The following is a 25240-nucleotide window of genomic DNA, read 5'->3' on the forward strand; positions in this document are numbered from 1 at the left end:
AGTCAAAAATCCTGACTTATCATAGTGTACCAATTTCTTTTCTAAGATTGATCTCAGATCTAGCTATCATCAGCTCAGATTCATAGAATGTGATATTCTAAAGATAGCCTTCAAGACTCGATATGATCACTATGAATTTGTTGTTAAATTTTTTTATCATGAATCAAGACTACCCTTAGATGCGACACAATGCTTAAAGCCACAAGTGACCCTAAACTAACCTCATGGCATGACATGACACTTAGATTCATAAACAATCAACAAGAAATAACTGAAATGTGAAAAATATCTTGAAGTCTAAAAGAGATTCTAATATCAAAGTAGACCATATCTGAAACAACATAGATAGAATCTAACTATTTGTCTAAAGCCTCTACTACATAAAGGAGTTGCTAGGACAATGTAATATCCCCTAAAAACGTTGTATACGATGTTTCAATTTTTGCCTAAACATGATACAGTCTCTGTATTTTGGTCATAACTTTTCATAGAAATATCCAAATTGAGTGATTCAAATTTCTGAGTAACCACAATATCATTACCTACAACTGTTATGAAGACCATATTTTAAGATTCGGAGGTTAAGTAGGTCAAATAAATTAATCTTTGTAAGGTAGGATGCTGTTACGGAAATGAGTGTTTATAGAAGAAAAATCATATCTCACTGTAGGTTTATCCAAATTGGTTGATTCTTGAACGATATGAAACTAGACTTCCATATCTACAATTCTTATGAAGACACCAAATCCTAATAAGGAATTTATCTTATTCAAACGCAGCTCCCAAAAAGAGTATTATGTCAAAGATAACTCATTTCACCTACCATAGAAAGATCTAGATACATTTGACATCACTCATGACATAAATTGTCCTCCATTTAACATCATCCATGACATCAATATATTCCACTAAATTTTCAGATTTTTATTTATAATTATTTTATTTATTGTTAGGTCATCTTTCCCACCTATAAATACCCACCTTATTTCCTCATTTTATTCATCAAGCTTTCTCAAGCAAATCTTCTCTCTATACACATTCTCAAATATAGTTTTAGTTCTTAATAGTGAAGAAATACTATTCCGGTGATTCATATATTTCGGGTAGTACACAAAACGTTCCGGCAAGGAGAGAAGCTAGGACTCAAGAGTGTTCATTAAGTCTTCCGGTACCAACTAAAGCTTCGATTTCCAGGTATGTAAGGTTTCAATGAGAGTATTCCTTCCACTCTCATGTCTAAATTATTTTGATTATATGATAAATTATGTTTATTTTCTTTAAGCTTTACTCTAAGTTATGTGGGTGTTTATCCATGGTTTTTTTCACCCATGTAGTCCAAAAACTCTTTCAATTAAATCTTTTGATTTCAAGTAATATTTTCTTATGGTAATTCTTATTTTTACTTAATAGTATGAATAATGGTTAAACTAATGATTATTGGTCTATTTTGATGCAACATAATTTTATATATATGAATTGATGGTTTACAAGTAATTCCTCTATTTATCTATTTAAAGGCTCTTGAAATTCATGGTGGGTTGTTTAAAGCATGATTTTTAATTAATGGATTTCAAAGTATTTATGAATATTTATTTACATACATATTTGCAAGTTGAAGTGATTTGAACCCACCTAGTTTTACTATGTTTTTAATAAAGTTTGACTTGAAAGTTTTGACTCCAAATAAATGTTTATGAAAGCAATATCTATGATCAAAAAGGGAGTCTTATGAAATGAAAGAATGATGAAATGATATGAATGATGGATTCTTTATGCAATAAGGACAATTCTTGCATATTTGAATTATCAAATGTTTTAATGAGCTATTCTACCGAATATGATGTTTGAATTCTTAAGTTATATGCTATGAATATTTTGAAGTATTAAACTATTCCGTGGGATTGACTTAGCACCGAATGAGGCATTGAGGTGGGATTCGGTAAGGGAATCCTAGTAGCAACCCCTTGTCTCATTAACTATGTGCCAACATAGGAGCCCTTGTAGGCTTAGGCTAATGGATCCATAAATAGCCCTTAAAGTTAAAGTTAAAGAAATGAATGAAATTGACGGAGTTCTACCTGACAAGTAGTCTCCCCGGCCAACGTAGGGGGTTATGTTGGATTCCATGTAATAGCTCGCATGGTCTTAAATGTCGGTTATGGTTAGCTTCCCACAAAAATGAATGTTTTAAAGGATATCCATATGATTTATTATGCATGTATTACATTATGTTCCATATTACATAAATGTTATAATATTTTCTCAATGTTCATGCATCCTTACATACTTAGTACATTCAAAGTACTAACGCATACTCTTTTGCCTACATGATATCACCATGTAGGGATCGCTGCTCCTCCTCATTCTCCTCCACGTGGCTAGTTGATATTCCATTGAAGACTACTTTTGGTGAGTTTCCATGTTCCGGGAACAATACTCCTTTGTCTTTCTAGCTTATGATATGTTAAGATATTTTATTATGGCATTTCTTCTATTATGATTGAGGGTGAGCTAGGAACTTGTCTTAGCCCCATTAAATCTAATAGTTAGAGGTATTGTTGGACATATGTAAGTTGAAGATTTATTATTATGATTTCCGCTTGTCTATTTATCATCATTACCTATGAAGGCTAAAAGAATGCTAAGAGGCTTGTTTGAGGTACTTTCGGGTTCCTCATTCGCCATGTCACGTCTAGGCCCTAGGCTTGGGTCGTGACAGACAAACTCCTAGCTAACTTTAAAATCTGTAAAATAAAAGCAACAATAGTGAAAGAAACATAAGACCATCCTCGAAGAATGAGGACTCACCAAACTAGCAAACTCACTGACTGGATATGTACTAACCACAGCCGTGATGTGGAGCATTTGAACTAGGAAGAATGTATGCGATTAGTACTTCAAATGTACTGAGTATGAGGAATATGAATAAATAGCATGATATATGAACATACTAAATCTGTAAGACATGATGATTCAATGATCAAGTAAGTACTATGAAAACTGATAACTGAACTGAAATAACTAAATAAACTGAAATACTTTATTATGCAATAACTGATAACTAATTGTGGGAGGTGTCATTAACCGACATATAATCATGTGAGCTACAACATAGAGTATGGTGTATTTCCCCATAAAGGGCCCAATATACTTGCCAAGGTATAAATGCATGAGTTTGAGATTATGTGGATCCACTAAGCTAGTGTCTAATTGGGTCAAAACCTATGGTGGCATGTAGTTCTGAGAAGTAGGAATTGCTACTAAACGACCACAGACACCGACCAAAATCCTTCATCACTAAGTACGCTCGGTGCTAAGTGTTAGTCCCATGGAAAAGATTCATAAAATTGATTTACTAATAATTTGATAATATTGTAATTTTAATAAACTGATAATATACTGAGTAGCTCCAAAAAACATAATTTAAAACTAATAATAACTGTAGACACTTTATTCGAAAGCATCATAAAGCATGATAACTGATAAATACTAAAAGATACTTTATCTAAAAGCATCTAAAATCATAGAATTCTGATAAACTAATATATGCACTTGAAATTACGTAATTCTAGATCATAAAAATACCTGTATGCTATGGGTTCATGAAATTTCCTTTGAAAACACAGAACTACAATTGAAATCACTTAATTATATTTGAAATCATGCAATTAGAAATCACATTTGAAGAATAACTGAAATCTAGTAAGAACCCATGAAGATTATAAAAACCATAGGTTTAGAGAATCATAGAACTTGAGAATTGAGGGTTTCTTTAGGAAATCCCACATATCTGGGTAGAATTCATAGATCAATTCCTTCTATAAAGGCTTGAAACTTGAAATCCTAGTTCTTACTTTGGGAGGAAACTTGAGAGAGAAGAAATTTTAATTGGGTGAGTTATGAGAGCATGAAGGACTTAGGCTGATAGGAATCACTTAATCCCACTTAGAATAACCCCAAAATAGTGTATTATAGGGATTAAAAGAATGGTAAAATATTGAAAATCCCCTGATTAAAAATTTGTTAGAGGCATCTACAGACTGTAGTTTCTTCTACGGATCTTAGAACTCTGTTTATAGAAATTAGAGAATATTTTAAGGTTTCTGAAGTTTTAATCCATGAGGCCATTTTTACGGTTTGTAGTTTCAACTCCGACCCATCTTGCATGCTCATAGAAAATTATACTGAAATATCAAAGCTCTGAAGATTGTTCTACAAGACCCATCTACAGTCAATAGATCAATCTACTATCCATAAAAAAGGGTTCGTAATGACTAGGGAGGATTTTTGACTTTTAGAAATTTTGATTTACGAGGTCTACCCATGACTCGTAAACACTTCCACGACCCATAAAAGTTTCTACCAGCCATAAACTTGGCTCATATATCAAAGACTTGGTTTTCTTGATTTCTGAATTTCCATCTGTGAATCTCATCTACGGCTCATGGTTCTATTTATGACCCGTAGATGATTCCTGTAAATGCTAAATATTTACAGACTTCAGATTTCTGAACTTTTTGACCCTGATCTATACTTAGGGACTCTGAGGTGTTACAATATCTCCCTATTGGGTCCTAGAATAGAGTTTAACAAGGCTGAAAAGAGTATGGAAAGATTCTTCAATCCAATACTGAAGAGCTAAAGATGAAAAACTTATGGAGTGACTGACTTCGAGCAAAAATGTGATGAAGTCCATATTCATGTCTTCCTATTTCTAAGTAGGAATACTAATATCCTGAGTCATACTACCTGATTTTTGATGCTCAATGTTACCTTTTTGGCAATTTGCCTCTTCATCCCATTCCACCAATAGACTTCTCATAGATAATAATACATCTTAGTGGCTCTCGGGTAAATAGAATATTGAGAACTATGAGCATTTTGATGTGTCGTATATTCATGACACTTGCAATGCTCAAATTGGTGGATTAGTGTGAGTTCCAAGAGTGTTTTTGTAAATATTATGTGCATTTTGGTTGTTTTGTAGAAAAAAAAGTTGCGTATGATTTTTACATCACCAATGAGTTTTGCTCTAAAATTGGCTACAAGTGTGGGTTCACGAGAGTCTTCACAGATCATAGGCCAGTAAAAGCCTCATGGAAGTCCTTCATGAAAAGACTGTCGGGCACTGTGTTGAAAGTATTTTGACAAGTGAATTCCCATGACACCCTTCACGGGACGTGGAGGATTATATGAGACATGAAAAGTGTCCGTGAATGATAAGTTGAAAATAAATTCAATAGATAGCCAAGGAGATGTCCACGAGCCCGACCATGGGACGTTTAAAGTACCATGTGTCATGGATGTTTCCTGTGAAAAAAGCACAGAAGATTTTTAAAAAGTCTAAGGGGATTTCTACTAGTTTGTTCACGGGGCGTGGTGTCCTAAACGGACCATGAAAGCTGGCTGTGAAGTGGTGAAGTAGGAAGTAGATAAATTCATGGAGAAGACCACGACTGCTCTCTACGGACAGTGAATCGCACCATGGCTTGTGAACAGCCTTTGTGACATGCGCCGACCCAGTTTTCAAAGTTGGTTTAGGAGTAGGATTTGTACTTTTATAAATACTTGAACTTGTTTTGTTATAAGAGTTACATGTTCTGACGTATTTTGAGAGTATTGTGAACATTGTGAGAGCATACTTTGATGACTTTTCAAGATTCAAACGTGCAATCTAATCCTTTATTCATTCTTGATTTGTGTTTCATCTTGTGATTCAAGGTTTACTTTTCCACAAACGTGAGTATTGTTTTTTGAATTTTACATAAATTCTTGATTCATTCCTTGCGAATGTGAGTAGCTAAACCCCATAACTAGGATTATGGATACCACGATACAATAATAAAGTAGGCAAATATATAGGTGGTTGTCGTTAAGTGTTTACCATTGGATTGTATTTTTCTTTATCTTGTTTTGCTTTTAATAAGTGCATGCATTAAAACTCACCTGTATTCATTAGTTGCTCCAGAGAGGGTTAGTGATTAGGAAAAGAAAACTACGATAGAGATTTGAAGCCTAACCTTCGTCTAAGAACTCGAGCCCGGGAGGGGATAGTTTTCTAAGATCAAAAGCAAGGGTTAGTTGATAATACACTCTAGGACCGGGAGATGATGGGTGAAATACATTTAATAGGAATGGGAGGTTTTTAAATGTACCTAACTTGTTAGATTTTGCATGTGATGCACTGATATGATATCACCAATACCTAACAACTACTGAGTTACATGTAATAGGGAACACATTCCTAGATACAATCGCATATTTTTTACGATCTTACGTCTGTTTTATTCTGATAAACTTTACTTACTAAAACAACAAATTCCCCCATTTACTTTATGGATGTGTATTGTTTGGAAATATTGACTACAACTGAGTTTAAGTGCTAGTGGACTTATTTCTTCTACATTCCCTATGGGTTCGACCCTAACGTAGTTAGGTTCTATATTTGACAGCGACCGCTTTATACTTCTTAATTGAAGTATAAGTTTTGGCATATCACTTCTCCTAAAATATGTCGCTTCAAATCATTAACATGTGGACCACACAACTGATCCTGATAAAGAAGCACACCATCTCCTACTTTGGAGAAAGCCTCAATAGTCTTTTTAAGAATTGCTTCCTTCAGTTAAACCAAGGTTGGATCCTCATTATGTTTTGCCTTAAAAATCTATTACAAGAGAAGATTGTGAACCATTCTAACGGATAACTCCACCTTCTTCTAAATTTAGCAAACAAACTCCCAAATGGGAAAGTCTGTGAACATCATAAACCAACTGCTTTTTCTCATCCTCAATGTGAGAAACACTATCCTTAGACAACCTACTAAGAGCATCTTCCACTACATTAGTTTTACCTGGATGGTACAAAATATTTATACCATAATCCTTTAGCAACTCAAGCCAACTGCTTTGGCAAACATTAAAGTCTTTCTAATTAAACACATAGTGAAGACTCTTATGATTACGAAACACATCCACATGAATACTATAAAGATAGTGCCTCCAAATCTTTAAGGCAAACACTACTGATGCCAACTCAAGATCGTGAGTTAGGTAGTTTCTTTCATGAACTTTAAGTTTCCTTGAAGCATAGTATATGACCTTATTAGATTGCATCAACACACAACCTAGGATGATTCTAGAAGCATCACATTAAATCACAAAACCATCTGAACCTTCTAGTAGAGTCAAAATTGGGGCTATAGTAAGTTGAGTCTTAAACTCTTGAAGGCTCTTCTCACAAGAATTGGACCACTAATATTTGACTTTCTTTTGAGTCAACCTAGTCAAAAGAGAAACAATATAGGAAAACCCTTTCATAAACAGTCTATAGTAACCAGCTAAACTTAAGAAACTCTTAATATCTGAGGGAGAAAGAGGTCTAGGCCAATTTTTCACTACTCTAGTCTTTTGATGATCAACCTGTATGCCCTCTCCAAAAATAATATGGCCAGAAAAGCTACTGATCTCAACCAAAATTCACACTTACTAAATGTAGCAAACAACTAACTGTCCTTAAGAATCCGTAAGAAAATCCTCAAATGGGCTGCATGCTCATCTTCACTCTGAGAATAAATTAAAATGTCATCTATGAAGACAATAATGAACATATTCAAAAATACTATTTAAACACCCTGTTCATCAAATCCATAAAAGCTGCAGGACTATTTGTTAGTTTAAAAGACATAACCACAAATTCATAGTGACCATAGCGTGTCTTGAAGGTTGTCTTTGAAATGTTACATCTCTAACTCAGGATAACCTTATCTGAGGTCTATCTTAGAAAGAAACTAGCACCCTGAAGCTAGTCGAAGAAGTCATCGATCTTGGAGATGGGATACTTATTCTTGATTGTGACCTTTTTCAACTGATGATAATCGATGCACATTTTCATAGAACCATCTTTCTTACGCATAAAAAGAACTAGAGCACCCAATAGAAGGATAATAGGTTTTATGAAACCTTTATCTAGAAGGTCCTTTAACTGATTTTTCAACTTCTTAAGATTAGTTTGAGCCATTCTTTAAGGAGGTGTAGAGATAGGCTAGGTATCTGAAAGAAGTTCCATGTTAAAGTCAATTTTCCTTTTGGGAGGGACTCTAGGAAGATCTTTGAGAAATACTTCTGAAAATTCATGTAGGACTAGAGTTGACTGAAGATTTAGGGTTTTGAAATTGATACACTTAACCAGAAATAGATGATAGATACAAATCTTAGAAATCATATTTTTGGCCTTAATATAAGAAAGAAACCGACCTATAGGCTTTGAGGTACTATCCTTCCATTTATTTTAAAAAAAAATTAAATGTCAGCTTTACAACCCTTTATTAATAAAAAAACAAATGAAATTAACAAATATAATAGGTCCAAACTACAAATAAAGACTAACAAAGACAAACTAATATATACATAAAATAGAAAAATCGAGGACCCTCTCTGTCTTCAGACAGCAGGGTCTAGAACTTTCTTTCCAAATCCTTTGTCCTAGCTCCGTCCCAGCACATCGATGGCGAAAACTTCACCAAAGGCTCCTCTGTAGCTGATGAGAGTTGAGTGCACCAGTGAATCACATTTGGGAAGGGGAAGACTATTGTTGATCTTGGATAGATTACACCAAGACGCTATAGATCTCACTAACGCCCTGTATTCTTGTCCAGCGAAAACTTCTTCAACCCAACAAATCTTGGCCCTGTTCCTATATGAAATGGTAAACTCTCACTCTCCTATTATTCAAGTCAATTTGAAGCTCAAATTACCATGAAAATTCAGAGTCTTCATTGAGATATACAACTAGATCTGTATGTGGAGTTTCCTCTAAGTCCGACTCTTCAGCTAACACTCAAATTAGTAAATTTACCCATTTCAATTTTGAAATCTTGATCTGTACATTTTAGGTCTCCATTTTTGTTTAAATCTTTTCCTTTTGATAGGTTGAGTTCCGAGGAAACTGATACCACTATCTAAAAAGCTAGGATCTAAATTCCATGGAAATCTGAGAGGCACTTCATTTAAAGCCTTTGCATGACATATATTGAATATGTAACTCATTGTTGGCAGTCAATCCAATTCCATACTACAAACCATGTAATTTGTTTTGCACTTTATTAACTCTAATGTTTGGAACTTGATTTGTATCCAAGATTAATAGAGATTTTCCTTCTCTTGGTATTTCCTGTATTGATTTGAATATTTTATATTCTGAACCCGTAAAAAGAAAAAATAATGTTAGCGAAATAATCTGCCACTTTGTTGCCTTCCCTTGGAATATGTAGCACTCCCACCTCCCTATTGCTTTTCAATGAGTTTATCTTCTTGATCATAATCTTTAAATTCAAAGGGACCTCCCAACTCCCATTTAACATCTTGGCTAGTATAAGAGAGTGAGTCTCTATTCTCACAGGAAGCAAATTGTGTGTAACACAGTAGCTTAATCCTTTCTCCATAGAAATAGCTTCAGTCTCCAAGCTTGATTTTATACCAATCTCATAAGTTGCAGCAAATAAAATAGCTCCTTTCCAATTTCTAATAGAAAATCCTCCAGCACTTGGACCCGGATCTCCTTTAGAAGCTCCATCCGAGTTATATTTGGATGTCCCATCCCTAGGAGGTTTCCAATAAATCACCTTATGAATTATCATTGGTTTATATCCTTCAAGGAAATTCACCAAGTCTTGAAAGTCCTCTGGGATATTCCTCAACCAAGGATATCTGAAAACAGCTAACCTATGAATGTTCCTGTTTACTTCCATCATCATACCTTGTACAATCATGTTATCACCATGTCTTATTCTAATCCTCTTTTTCCAGACGTTCCATAGAATTAGACCTAGTATAGAATTATATGGAGGTCTTATCTTTATTGAGAATTTCGCATTCCACCACTTGCATATTGTGTCTTTATCTGGATAAAATGACCCTCTACACCTGCATCTCTAGCAAACATACTCCAGATCTGATTAGTAGTAGGACAGAAAATAAATAGGTGTTGATAGATTTCATTTACCCTCTAGTCACAACAACAACACAATATCTCTTCTTCAGATCGAATTCTGATCAAGAATTCACCTATTAGGATCCTTTTCTTTACAAATCTCCAGAAGAAAAAAGATACCTTAAAAGGTAGGCCCTTCTCCCAAATTTTATCAAGGATTTCATTCTCAATTCTAGGGGTTCTAATAATGTCCCAAGCAGACTTAACTGAGAATGTACTAGAATTATTTAGCATCCATAGAGATGTATCTCTTTCTTCTGATTCATGAACCCTCTCAATATTAGTGAGAATATGATCAGCAATATTATCAGGGAATATATTTCTTAAGAGCTCTTCATTCCAACCTCCATCTTGATAAAATTGATCAATATCACTCTGCATCCATTCATTATTATGAGTAACTGAGAAATAGTAATATAATGCACCAAATTGTGTCCAATTGTCAAACATGGTACTAGAATGCCCAAAATTTGGTAGCCACCATATTTCCTGATCTACAAAATCTCTGGCAGCTAGCATATGTTTCTAGGTTTAGGAACCCCCTCTCCATTCTACTATTTGTAGTCTGTGCCTTTTACAATATTTATTCCATATGAAATGAGACCACATAGACTTTTTGGTCCTGAAATTCCACCATAATTTTGCAAATAAATCTCTTGAGACATCAAATAAAGATCTTAATCCTAACCCTCCTTTTTGGGTAAACAAACTTCATTCCAGGACACCAAGTGTTTGTTACTTCTCACCTCCTCAAAGTTCTATAGGAACCTTACAAAGATTCTATGCTAATCATAAATAACACACTTGGGGGGGATGATAGTAGATAACTGATAAATAGGAACACTCTGTAGTACATTATTGATTAAAACAGCCTTACACCCAAAAGACAAAAGCTTCCCTTTCCAAGCATGCAACTTATTCTGAACCTTTTTCACGAGTTCAGAGAAATGATTCTTCCTTTTTCTAGCATGTCCCATTGGACATCCAAGATAAGTCAATGGGAATTTACCTCTTGGGAAACCAGTACGTTCTTCTATCATTTGGATGTCACTTTGTGCTGCCTTATGATACACAAAATATGCACTCTTCTCTTTATTGATTTTCTGGCGGCCTGATTGAGCTTCATAATCTTGTAAAGTATTCATAATTAAGTTCAGTGAGAATCTGTCTGCCTTTGAACACATAATGGTATCATCAGTATAGGCAAGGTGATTTATCTATTCACTCTACTTTGTTAGCCCATATCCTTAATATCCTGCATAATTGAACAAATTATTAAGAGCCCTAGCCAATACTTCAACTGTTAGAATGAATAAGGAAGGAGATAATGGATCTCCTTGTTTAACACCCTTAGTTGAGTGAAAAAAAACCACAACCTTGACTATTGATCAGTACATAATTCCAATTATTGGCTACTAGTCTCTATATTTTATCAGTAAACAGTTTGTTAAATCCCATTTTTCCAACACTTTCATCAGGAAACTCCACTCTACCCTATCATAGGCTTTGGCATATCAAATTTGAACACCATATTATCTACCTAACTCCTCTTCCTGATATCCACAATGATTTTCTGAACAAGTAAGACATTTTTAGTAACACTTCTTCCTTTGACAAAACCACATTGGTTAGCAGAAATAAGGAAAGGTAATAAACTTTCCAGTTTGTCATGAGAAACCTAGGAAATAACTTTGTTAACAAATTTGCTAAGATTGATACATCTCAGATCAACAAAAGACACCACCTTATCCTTTTTAGGAATCAGAACCAGGTTAGTATGAGTGATAGATTTTGGCAGAGTCATCCCTTTAAAAAAAGCAATCACCACCTCCACAATATCATTTCCTACTATGTCCCAGCAGACCTGAAAGAAGTGCCTAGTGAAACCATCAGGTCCACTTGCACTATTCCCATTAAGATCAAAGATACCTTTTAAACCTCCTCAGCAGTGGGAGTCCTATTTAGAACTTCATTATCTTCTTCCTTAATCACTGAGGTAATTAACTCCTCTAGTGATAAGAAGTTTCATTTATATCACTAGTAAATTGATCTTGATAAAATCTGATAGCCTCCTCTTCTGCTTCACTGCCTTTAACCCATGATCCATTAGGTTCATGCATTTTAGAGATTTCTAATCTCCTCCTTCTACCTTTTACAATGTTGTGGAAAAATTTGGTGTTCCTATCTCCTTCAGTGAACCATTGCATCCCAGCTTTTTGCCTTTAGAATTCCTCTTCAAACTTTAAGTACTTTGTGTATTCTTCTTGAGCTCTATTCAAAATGGTTCTGTTATCACTAGTAGGACATTTCTCAAACAATTTCTTTTTGATCTTCACTATGTCTTCCCTGAAAATTAGTTGTTGAAAGATATCAGTAAGAGCCATATTTGTTTTCTTCATCTTTAGCTTCAATTAACAAACACATATTTAGAATGATCAGCAACCCAATTCTGTCTCCCCAAATCTTTGAATTCCCTTTTCTCAGTCCAAAAATTCAGGAATCTAAAAGGTTTATGAAACTTGTGGATTTGAACCCCATAGGATAACAACATAGGAGCATGATTTGATCTGTCCTAGCCAATTGTTCTAGTTCCACATGACCCAAACCATCCAGAAATGTTTGATTCACCATAATTCTGTCTAGCCTTTTAAAAATATAATCACTATTAAACCTCCCATTCCATCAAGTAAATGAGCTACCTTTGAAGTTAATGTCATTTAATTCACAAGAGTTGATACAAATAGCAAAATCCTCCACTTTATTAGGGTAGACAGGTAGACCACCTATCTTCTCTTATGCATCCATAATAACATTAAAATCCCCTCCAACAAGCCAAGGAAAGTTTAGTTTTTAGCCAGCTGCATACAAATCTTCCCACAATAGAAGTCTTTCAGCAGCTGTGCATTTAGCATATACAAGGGTACCAGCTATTTGAGGCCTACTAATGAAGAGCATTTTAATAGTCAATTGTTGTTTAGAATCTAAAATTACCCCCACTTAAACATTCTCTTTAACAATCAACCAAATATTCCCATTAATATTATAGTTTGCATAGGCCATACCTAATCTCCTTTTGAATTTTTGAATCTGCCTAGTTTTTCAAAAAGGTTCCATTAAGAGAACATTTTCACTCTATCAAAAGAATGATTAGATCTAACTGATCTAATATTCTATATTAATGCTTTAAAGATCATTTCAAAATATATCTACCTGACCTCACATGGTTAGTCCTAACAAGCTTATCCCTTTGAAGTTTATTTAGTTTTTTCTTTGATTTCCTTTGTGGGGAAATTCTTGCATCCTTTAATAGTTGTGTTTGATCCTCCTGATTATCAACTTCATCCTTGTCTACCACTAGCTCATTGTGTTCAGTTCTGCTACCCTTTCAAAAGAGCTTTCTTTAGCTGCTAACTTTTGAGAAACTGAGTTATCCGATTCTTTAATAAGAGAACTTTGTTTGATTGTCTCTGAGAATGAGACTATTGCATGCTGATTGTCTCTTTCAATACTAACATTATACAAATGATCTGTTGTGGCAAGTGAAATAACTACAGAGCATTCATCTCTCTAGATTGGACTATAAACTTCATTTACATCATTAATTTGCATAAGAGGTACAACTTCCTCCTTAACCTCCACAATATCTGAAATTTTAGTATCTTGCCCTCCAGTTTTAATACTGTCTCCATGTACTTCCTGTATGTTACTAAGGCTTTATCTAAATCCTCAATTTCCTGATAACCTGTATCCTTTTGTATACTTCCCTCCTTTTGATCTCCATTGTTAATGTTGACATTTTCTTTCTCTTGCAGGTTAGTATGAATTACCATTGCTTTTGCTAAATCTTCAGGCTCTTGATATGGCTGCACCTTGTTGGATTTCCCAACCCCTAAGTTCTCTCCTTCTTGATTCTTTCCTGCACTTGCTCTTTTACTGCTTTCCTCATTAGATGATGCATCATTATTACCTTAATCCCCTGCAGTGGCATTTGATTTGTAAAAAGATATGATAATCCATTTTTTAGTGTTCATCTTCCCCCCTTCCTTTTATTACTCTCACCTTTATCATGTTCTTCATGAAGAGCATTAAAAGAGTTGATAGTCGCAATCTACGGCTTTTCTAGTTCCATGCCTACAGTAGTAACCACCTTGTCAATGTTTCTGATGAATCTTCTGCTAGTAGAGTTCTATTGTTTTATAGGGAGCCTTGATGCCTTGTTCTGTTCTTTCTCATTTAGATCCATAGCTGCATTTTGTTCTTGCTTTCTCAATTCTGGGTGAAGGATTTTGCACTCCTCCTCATTATTTCCTTGTAACTTACATTTTTTGCAATACCTAGGGAGCATATAATATATCACTTTCACTCTTTCAACCCTTGATAAAGTTTTCCCTTTGTTCTCAATTTCCAATTCCACAAATTTAGGTAGATCACCTAGCAAATCCACTTGGACTTTCACCCTAGCACAACTAGGTCTAGTCTTGTTGATAGTAGCTGTGTCTAAATGGATTGGTTTACCCAATGTAGAGGCCAATGAAAAAATAGCTTCCTTCCTAAAGAAAGTAGGCCATAGGCTAGGGAAGGAAATCCATGCCATAGCTTGAGTTGTTTCTTCATCAACTTTGAACTTCTCATCGTAAATTAGAGGTCTCATTGGATAGTATAGATCTGCATTATTATTAATATAATAGGAAGGCTTGGACATTATATTCACAAAGTTTTCAAATAGTTCAAATCTCATCCAAACATGCCTATGTCTCAGTAGACCTATTTGGCATGCACCTTTTACATTACATTCTTTAGGAATAATCCTTCTATGTTCTTCTAATTCTGGCCTCCCATATGAGAACTTTTCTATCACAGCATACTAAAGATTCTCCATTATATTCATATGTTTTACTTCTTCCTCCGTCCAAGTAACCCAAGGAATACCATTGTTAAACATAGGATTTTTAAACGAAACTAATGAAGGTCATTTCTTTGTTTCTCCTCCGTTCAGACGATTGCATATTTTCCATCTTGAAATATGATAGCAACATCGATAGGCATGTTAGGATCGTTAGGCAAAATATTAGGGTTATCACCACCACTATTGAGTAAACTTGTTTGACGAGTAAAAGGCAGCCCGGTGCACTAAATCTTTCGCTATGCGCAGAGTTCAGGAAAGAGCCCGACCACAAGGGTTTATTGTATGCAACTTTACCTTGCATTTTTGTTAGAGGTTGTTTTCAAGGCTTGAACCCATGACCTCCTGGTCACATAGTTAGGAAAATGATTATTAGAAGTTAGATGGACAGCCTGACCAGTCGCCTGGGATGACTGGCCTGTGATCGGAGTAGCCATGTCGAATTATTGGATGATTAGGGTTAGGGTTTGGATTAGGGTTTACATGACAGAGGAGAGAATTTGAATTAGTCTAGCTTGGTAAGCAATGAAACTTCCATTTAATGACCAGCTCGTTAGGAAACTAAAATTTTATGACTTTGGTTCTACAGTCGACTGTAACGTTACATGTGTAACTAGTCCATGCCAAGAATGATATCAAAATCATGCATGTTCAACTCTACTAGATCAACTAGGGTGGTTTTTTGAAAATTAGGATCACTCAAATTGTGTCTACCCGTTTAGCTAAAACTGATTCACCAACAGGAGTAGACACTAGAAAAAATTCTAAATAGATTTTAGGACTGACATCAAAATTCATAGCAACATAAGGAGTCACAAAGGAACGATTTGATCCAGGATCTAGTAGCATAAACATCACGATGAAAGACTCGTAACATATAAATAACTACATCATGGGGATCCTCTGATCCTATCGAAGTTTAAAAGCATAAAACCTGCCTGGGCGTTGTTTGCCACCAACACTAGATAAAGTACCCTATTAAGACGAGCGACCTACTAAAGCACTAGGTTAAGTCTACTAGAAAACATCCCTACCCTTACCTTAGGCCAATGGTCAATCCCTCAATCTATGACCAGCTTACAACATCTAAAACAACCACCTGAATAGGCCATGCACTCTCCTGAGTGACTCTTACCATACTTGTAACAAGTAGGAATAGAGCATCCATTAGAGACACTACCATGATACATAGATCATGTTTCTATATCCTTGTTAAACTTAGACATCTGGGAACTAGCAAAAGATGGGGCCGGGCTAGAAGACTTCTGTCAGAAGTTAACCCGACTACCACCTCTTGATTTCTAATAAAATAGTCCACATTATCTGTCCAAGCCATGTTGTTATCCCTAGCCCTCTCTTTGAGATTTTTCTTCTCAATCTATTAAGCATGAGTCATCAAAGGGGAGACATCCATCTCCTTGATCAGTATCACAATTCTCCATTCATTCACTGTCGTCTCAGAAACAACAGAGACAAACTTACTTATGCGGGCCTTAGAGTCGGCCACTATAGTTAGAGCACACTTCGAAAGTTGGGTAAGCTTCAAAGAATACTCCTTCAAAGTCATGTTACCTTACTTCAATTTAATGAACTCTTGGACCTTCTCTTCCCACAAGTTGAGTAGAAAGAACATGTCAAGAAAAACACCCTCAAACTTATATCAATCAACTGAACCTGCATCATCGGTCTTTTTATCCTTCCATTACTTGTATCAAATTTAAACCACTCCCTTCAACTGATAAGTGGCTAAATCAGCACTCTCAACTGGCATGACACCCATGTTCTCGATAATCTTCTAGATACCTTCTATGAATTCTTGTGGATCTTTTTCTACATTTGAACCATAGAACTTCGGAGGGTTCATTCGAGTGAAATCTCGGACTCTAATACCAGTTATATTAGCATTAGGGTTGATCATGGCGCTAACTTCTCAGTTGAACTGAGCAGGCATAGGTTGGCTAACATATAAAAAACATCCCTAAACTCAGTATGAGATACTTGTTCAGCCAAAGGGTCCGTAGGGGATTAAGGTGTGTATGTATCTTCATTCTAATTCCTTCTAATGTAATTTTTTCTTGGAGGCATGATGCAGTAAACGTATAGAGAAAGAGTTAGAAAGAAACTATACAAAGTTACAATCTATCACATGACTGATAATATAAAAGAAGTAAAGTATTTTCTAAAACATTTCATAGCCACCTATTTGCAAATGTGGTTCATTTCAAGCCTATGAATAAGATGCGATTTCAGACACCCTAAGACACTTGAACCTATGCTCTAATACCAAGTTTCTCACAACTCGAGACTACCCCTCGACGCGACACTGTTCTTAGAGCCACAACTGACCCCAAGCTAACCTCATGGCATGATATGACACTAAGATTCATAAATAATAGACAAGAGATACTAAAATATGAAAAGTATCATGATGTCTAAAAGAGAGTCTAACATCAAAATAGACCATATCTAAAACAATATTGGTGAAATTTGACTTATTGTCTGAAAGTCTCTATTACATTAATGAGTTGCTAGGACAAACCCCTAGCTAACTCTAAAATCTATAAACTGAAAGAAATAACACTGAAAGAAACATAAGACGTCCTCAAACAATGAAGACTCACCAAACTAGCTAACTCGCTGACCGGATGTGTAGTAACCGCGAGCATAATGTAGAGCGTCAAAATCAATATTATAAAATAATTTAGGCAGAAAATATGCGATCAGTACTTTAAAAATACCGCTGAGGAATATGCATAAAGAAGATGATATTTGAACATACTAAATCTGTAAAATATGCTAATATAATGATCAAGTAAATATCATGAAAACTGATAATTGAATTGAAATAACTTAATAAACTGAAATACTTGACCATGCAATAACTAATAACTGACCGTGAGAGGTATCATTAACTGACATATAACCATATGAGATACAATATGAAATATGATATATTTCCCCACCAAAAGGGCCAAATATTCTTGCCAAGGTGTAAAGACATGAGTCTGAGCTAATGTGGATACACTAAGCTAATGTCCAATTGGAACAAAACCTACCATTGCATGTAGTTCTAAGAATAGGGATTGCTAATAAAGGATTACAGACATTGAACAAAATCCTTCATTCCTAAGTCCACTCGGTGCCAAAAATATGCATAAATCGATAAAGTAATAATCCAGTAGTATTGTAATTCTGATAAATTGATAATATAAAAAGTAGCCCCTAAATCATTGTTTAAAATTAATAATAAATGAACACTTTATCTGAAAGTATCATAAATTATGATAACTAATAAATATTGAAAGATATTTTTATCTAAAAGCATCTAAAATCATAGAATTCTGATCATCTGAGACATACACTTGAAATTATATAATTCTAGATCATGAAAATGCTTATATGCTATGGGTTCAGGAAATTCCTTTTGAAAACATAGAATTACAATTAAAATCGTGGAATTATACTTGAAATCATGTAATTTGAGATCATACTTGAAGAATAACTTAAATTCAATAAGAACCTATGAAGATCATAAAAATTCTAGGTTTGGAGTATCATAGAACTTGAGAATGGAGGATTTCTTTTGGACTCACTGGGTGGAAGTAAACCCATTGATGAAATCCCACATACGTAGAGTAGAAACCTTGGATCAATTCCTTCAATGGAGGCTTGAATTTTGAAATCCTAGTTCTTACCTAGGGAGGAATCTTGAGAGAGAGGAAATCTTAAGTGGGTGAGTTATGAGAAACTGAGGGACTTAGGTTTATAAGAATCCCTTAATCCAACTTAGAATAGCGTAAGTAGGGTTAAAAAGAATGTGAAAAGGACTGAAAAACCCTTGATTAAAAAGCTATCAGAGGCATCTACGGACCATAGCTCCTTATATAGACCATAAAAGTCTTTCCTTAGAGATCAAAAAAGATTTTAAGGTTTTTAAAGTTTCAATCCATGAGACCCTTTTTATGGTCCAGAGTTCCAACTACAAGATGTCATGCATGCTTGTAGAATAATTATACTGAAACATCAAAGCTTAGAAGATTGACCTATAAAACCCATCTGTAGATTAATTTACAATCCGTAAAAGAAGGTTTGGTAATGATCAGGGAGGATTTCTCTGTTTCAAGACTTTTAGTTTACAAGGTCCATCCACAACTTGTAAACACTTCCATCACTCGTAATTTCATTTCATCCTATTCAAGGTTAATTTTTCCAACTTTTTGAATCTCAATCCATGAACCCTTTCTACAACACATAAAAGTTCTATGAGCCATAAACCTGGCTCTTGAATCTCAGATTTGGTTTCTTGAATTCTAAAGTTCCATCTAAGGATCTTATCTATGAATTTTGGTTCCATTTACATGTCGTAAATGGTTCTTATAAATGCCAAAAATTTACAGGCTTCAAATTTCTAAATTGGTCAACCCTGATATGTACTTAGGGAATTCTTAGGTGTTACATTTTTGGACTAACAAATGCCCTTGCAACTTTTATGGACCTGATAAACAAGGTGTTCAAATAGTACTAGCACATGTTTTTCATTGTCTTCATAGATGATATCCTTATCTATTCTCAAAACAAGGATGAGCATGCAGGCCATTTGAGGATTATCTTGCAGATTCTTAAGGACAACCAATTGTTTGCTATCTTTGGAAAGTGTGAGTTTTTTCAGGTCAGTAGCATTCCTTGGTCATATAATCTCTGGAGAAGGCATTCAGGCTAATCCGCAAAAGTCCAAAGCAGTTAAGAAATGGCCTAGACCTCTTTCTCCTTCAGACATTAGGAGTTTCTTGGGTTTAGCTGGTTACTAAAGATAATTTTTTGAAGGATTTTCCTCTATTTCTTCTTAATTTCAGTGATATGAAGCTTGTGAGAAGAATTTTCAGGAGTTGAAGACTCGACTTACTTTAGCTCCAGTTTTGACTTTATTAGAGGGTTTAGATGTGTTTGTGGTTTATTTTGATGCTTCCAGAATTGACCTTAGTTGTGTGTTGATGCAACATGGTAATATCATAGCTTATTATTCTAGGCAGCTCAAGATTCATGAGAAAAATTACCCGACTCACGATCTTGAGTGAGCAGCAGGAGTGTTTTTCTTGAAAATTTGAAGGCACTACCTTTATGGTCTTCATGTAGGTGTGTTTATAGACCATAAGAGTATCCAGTATGTGTTCAATCATAAGAACTTAAATATTTTTTAGGTAGACGACTTGAGTTGTTGAAAAACTATGACATGAGTATCATATACCATCCAGGTAAAGCTGATGTAGCAACATATGCTCTCAATAGGTTTTATATGTACTTGCTCACATTTGTGAAGAAAATGAGTTAGTTCATGATGCTCATAGGTTGCTCGTTTGGGAGTTCACCTTGTGGATTTAGCAGATGGTGGATTTATCATTCAAAATGATTCAGAATCATCTCTTGTGATGGAGGTTAATGAAAAGCAAGATGGTGATCCAACCTTGGTAGAGTTGAAAGAAGTAGTCCTTAAAAAGATAGTGGAAGCTTTCTCCAAAAGGGGAGATGGTGTGCTTCAGTACTGGAACTGGTATTGTGTCACATATGTTGATGCTTTGAGGAAGAAGATACTATCAGAATCTCACAGTTCTACTTAATCTATTCACCCAGGATCCACCAAGATGTACCATGATCTATGGGAAGTGTATTGATGGAATGATATAAATTAGGATATTGTAGAATGTGTGGCTAAGTGTCTAAATTACCAACAAGTTATGGTTGAACATTAGAATCCAAGAGGTATGACTCAGGATATCAATATTCCTACTTAAAAGTGGGGTGATTTAAAGATAGGCTTCATCGTAGGTTTGCTTCGATTCAGTCGACAACATGATTCTATATGGATGGTTGTAGACCGAATGACTAAATCAGCATATTTTCTATCTATTAAGACTTATAATTCACCCGAAGATTATGCTAGACTTTACACCCGCAAGCTAGTAAAATTGCATGAGGTTTCCTTAACCATCATCTCAAACAGGGGTACTCAATTTACATCTCAGTCTTAGAGATTTCAGAAAGGTCTTGGTACTCAGGTTACGCTTAGCACAACTTTTCACCCATAGATAGATGGTCAGTCCAAATGGACTATTCAGACTTTGGAAGATATGTTGAGAGCTTGTATAATCGAGTTTACAGATAATTGGGATGATAACTTTTCTCTAATTGAATCCGCTTATAATAACAATTATCATTCCAGTATTCATATAGATCCATTCAAAGCACTTTATGGTAGGAGGTGTAGATCTCCTATAGGATGGTTTGAGGTTGGTAAAGTGGATTTGATAGTGCTGAATTAGTTCATGAGGCTATGGAGAAAGTTCAACTTATCAGACATAGGTTGAGGATAGCTTAGAGTAGGCAAAAATCACATGCAGATGTGAGGAGAATAGAGCTTGAATTTGCGATTGGTGATTTGACATATTTGAAAATTTCACCTATGAAAAGGGTGATGAGGTTTGGTAAGAAATAAAAGCTCATTTCCTGTTATGTTGGTCCTTATAGAATTCTAAGGTGCTTTGGTAAGGTGGTCTATGAGCTAGCTTTACCTACAGAGCTGGCATCAGTGCATCTAGTGTTTCATGTGTCTTTGTTGAAGAAATGCATTGGTGATACCACTTCAATTTTGCCTTTATAAAGTATTAGTGTGAAGGGTAGTCTTTCTTATGAAGAGGTCCCAATCATGATCCTTGACCGTCAGGTTCGCAAGTTAAGGAATAGGGAAGTCGCTTCAGTGAAAGTTCTTTGGAGGAATCAGTTAGTTGAGGGAGCTACTGGGGAAGCAGAAGCAGATATGATGGCCAAGTACCCCCACCTCTTCCTTTCTAGTTCAATCCCAACATAAGGTAATAGTTCTTCCATGTATCCTATTCATATTTATTGATTCTGATTATTCACTTGTTCCAGTATGCATGCATATTTATGAAAATTAGTCCACTCTTCATGTCTCAGTTTGAAGTCAGTTACTCCACAAGTTTTCAATGTTTAGATTTTAGTTTCAAGTTTGCAGATCCTTCTCTACTCTTTTCAATAGATCCATAGACCGTAGATGGCCTAGTGGAACCTGTCGATAATGGTTTTTCTTCATGATTATTTTGGTTTTCATACACTCATTTAATCCCTATACTATGTCATTTTTTCCTATCCTAAGTGAGATTAGGGAAGAGTTAGTCGACTTAACCTCCCTATTCATACCCAATACTCAAACAAACATAATTCTCACATTCTAAATTTTCTCAAGGAAGAAACTGGGTTTTCACCTTCATGTCTCAGTTCATGGTTCTAAGCTAGGGCTTCCATTCTAGGTTTGTGGAATTTCATCAATAGAAATTCTTTCACCCATTGAGTCCCAATGTAAACCCAGTTTTTCAGTGAATAATTTCTACAAAGTTATGGTTCATATGTAAAACATAATTTTGCATTAAGTTTTCCCATTCTTTTTCATGGATAGTTCAATTCTGTGTTTTCATCTATAAAATCAGTACTCTTAAATAATATCTTCATGAGCCCTTAGTATATAAATATTTTTATGGCTCAAAACTATGTTGTTTTAGAGTGCATGTCTTAGATTATCATCTTTCATGATAAGGATGCTTCCAGATAAGTATCTACTAGTTATTATCGGTTTATCTTTATTCATGAGCTACTCATATTATCAATTTATTTGTATTATTAGTTAATTAGTATGTTATCATTGGGAGTATTACTTAGCACCAATCGGCTCTAGGGATGAAGGCTCACTCGTCATTTAGGATTGAGACCTTTAGTAGCAATACCTAAGTCCCAAACTATATGTCACCTTAGGATTAGAAGGATCACCCATCAGACCAGGATTGACTACTTAGTCCTTTATGGACATTTGCTTAGTGTTACCACATTAGCTTATATCAATCTTTATACCCTGGCAAGGCATATTGAGCCATTTTCGATGGGAATTATACATCAAACTTTATGTTAGCTCACATGGTTATATGATAGTTATTAGTACCTTACAAAGTTCAGTCTCAGTTAATGCATGGCCTTGTAGTCAATTATTTCAACTTTAGTATTTATCAGTTACATCTTTACTACTTTGTCATTGCATTAGTTCATGACTATTTAGCTTAGTATCTCAAATTTATCATGTTTAGTCTAGTAGTTTTATCATGTATATCTCACATACTCAGTATTCAAAGTACTAGCATCGCGCTATATTATTTTATAATATAGGTTCAGACGCTCAATATTCACCTCGTGGTTAGTACGATCTATATTCATCATAGGAGCAGCATTAGTGAGTCCTCATCTTTCGAGGACGATCTTTATCTTTATTTTGCTCTTTGTTTTCTTCAGTTTTCAGAAAGGTAGAGTTAATTTGGGGTTTGTCCCAGTAACTCATCTTAGTAGCGGTTTTTAGACAGTTAGATATTAGCTTCAGCTTATGATTTATTCAGTTGTTCTATGTAGTTTTTGGATTTAATACATTTTCCAGTTTAGCTTCGGCATTCAGTTATTTCAAGTATTGTCTATATTAATATTAGTGTTATGTCAGTCTATGAGTTAGTTTGGGATCACTTGTGACTCTAAGCACCATGTTATGATTAGGGGGTAGCCTCAAGTCGTGAAAGATAGCCTATCAGATTCATTAGCAAATCACGCTTTTGAACAACAAAAATAGAAGCTTTCATGGCTCCTTCCGGAAAGAAATCGTAATGTGAGCGAATTTGAAGACTTAAAGACATGCATTTCATTTCTTTCAAGAGAGAATCAAAGAACATTGACACGTTCATAAGCACTACATTCATTCATAGTCAACATACACACATGACAGAACATAGTTAAGCAACAAATCAAAAATTGTAAAGGATACACAACACAAATATTGACATAAAAGTAAGCATGAAAGAAGGCATTGTTGTGTATAAATTAGCTAGGCTATTACAAATTATCTATCAAAATACTTCACCAAAAATGAAGGACAATAGGGTTTTGCTGAATTTGGAGGTTGGAGGTACAAACCTAGTGTGAAAGCCATGCGACCACAACATCCAAATCTACACTCAAAATTCTTAGAGAATTTTTCAGACCCGAACACTTGAAAAGATAGATCAGAAGTTACATAGCAAACACTGGAAGGTGTTTAACAAAAACAAATGAGCTCACCTTTATGAAGAAGAAAAATTGTGACCACCAAGCAAGGGAAGAGCAGAAGAACGAAGTATATTCAAAGGAGAAGCATCTTCAATTGGTGATTCTGGCACAACAAGGAGGAAACATTCTCATACGGCGATGAAGACAAATGGAGAGAGCACCAGATACTCTTTTAGGAAAGTCCGATCAATCTTCTTTTAGTATAGGAATAGTTTGTATTTAGGATCAGCTCATTTGTTGGACCTGTACTTTAATTTTTTATTTTTGGATTTTTCGGCCTTTGGCCTTTATTTGTAGTAAGGGATCGATTAGTACAAAGATTACTAAAACAAGGATTAATAAGACAGAGATAAGTAACACATGGATTAGTAATGGAGGGATTATTTTTTATTAAGTGTTTGGCTCATTGCTTCGCACCTAATCTTATGTTTGGATTTAAACTATACAAGAATCTTTTTTCCAATTATTCCCTTGTAGTATTAAGAGATTTTCTATTTTATGTAATTGAGTCAAGAAAGATAAATGTAGGAGTATATTTTTTTGTGGTATTCTAAGTAGCTAGGAGAAGAATAATTTTCTTGTCATGTTTGTTATTTTGTCACTTGAATTATTTGAGGGTAAATAATTGTATCTTAATAAATTGTTCACTCACGAAACATTAATTTTCAATTTTAAAAGATAGACCATCTACTTTTAAAATAAAAAAAAATAGTAAATAGTTATAAAATTGAATAAACTATCTATGTTTACACATAAAAATTACAATTTGTAGTTGTCACGACCCGCAACTGGGCCATGATGGCGCCTACTACACCACCCACTGTAGACAAGCCTAAAACCCCAATAGATAGAATTTATGGAAGTCAAGATTTTAATAACATATTAATAATAAGAGGTAGAAGATAGGAATAGTAAATATAAGAAGCATGTCATATCATAAATCTGTAATACGATTCAAAATATACAAAAAATACCCGAAAGTAACCAAAAGGACAAATTGACACTAAACAATCCTCGAACCTGGTGTCACCTATACAAGAGCTACTAAGTACTGAAAGCTATATACATATACAATAGATCCAACTCGTCAAAAAATACAAAATATACAAGTCAAACAAAAGAAGGAAAGTAAGAAGGAAAGTAGAACATCTGTAAATGCAGGGAGCTCAGCACAATCCAAATCAAGGACAACTAAGGGAG

General features: G+C 34.8%; 1 long non-coding RNA gene across 2 annotated transcripts; it reads left to right on the plus strand.

Moving 5' to 3' along the window:
• The first annotated feature begins 8396 nt into the window (after positions 1–8396).
• On the plus strand, positions 8397–24434 carry LOC129891218 (uncharacterized). 2 transcript variants are annotated; one of them, XR_008767124.1, is made up of 3 exons: positions 8397–8706; positions 13803–21756; positions 23495–24434. It is a non-coding gene; the product is annotated as an uncharacterized LOC129891218 (long non-coding RNA). The 2 variants fall into 2 exon arrangements; XR_008767123.1 differs by having other exon boundaries at positions 13803–24434.
• The last annotated feature ends 806 nt before the right edge of the window (positions 24435–25240 follow it).

Source organism: Solanum dulcamara, chromosome 6 (assembly GCF_947179165.1).
Source record: "Solanum dulcamara chromosome 6, daSolDulc1.2, whole genome shotgun sequence".
Taxonomy (NCBI): domain Eukaryota; kingdom Viridiplantae; phylum Streptophyta; class Magnoliopsida; order Solanales; family Solanaceae; genus Solanum; species Solanum dulcamara.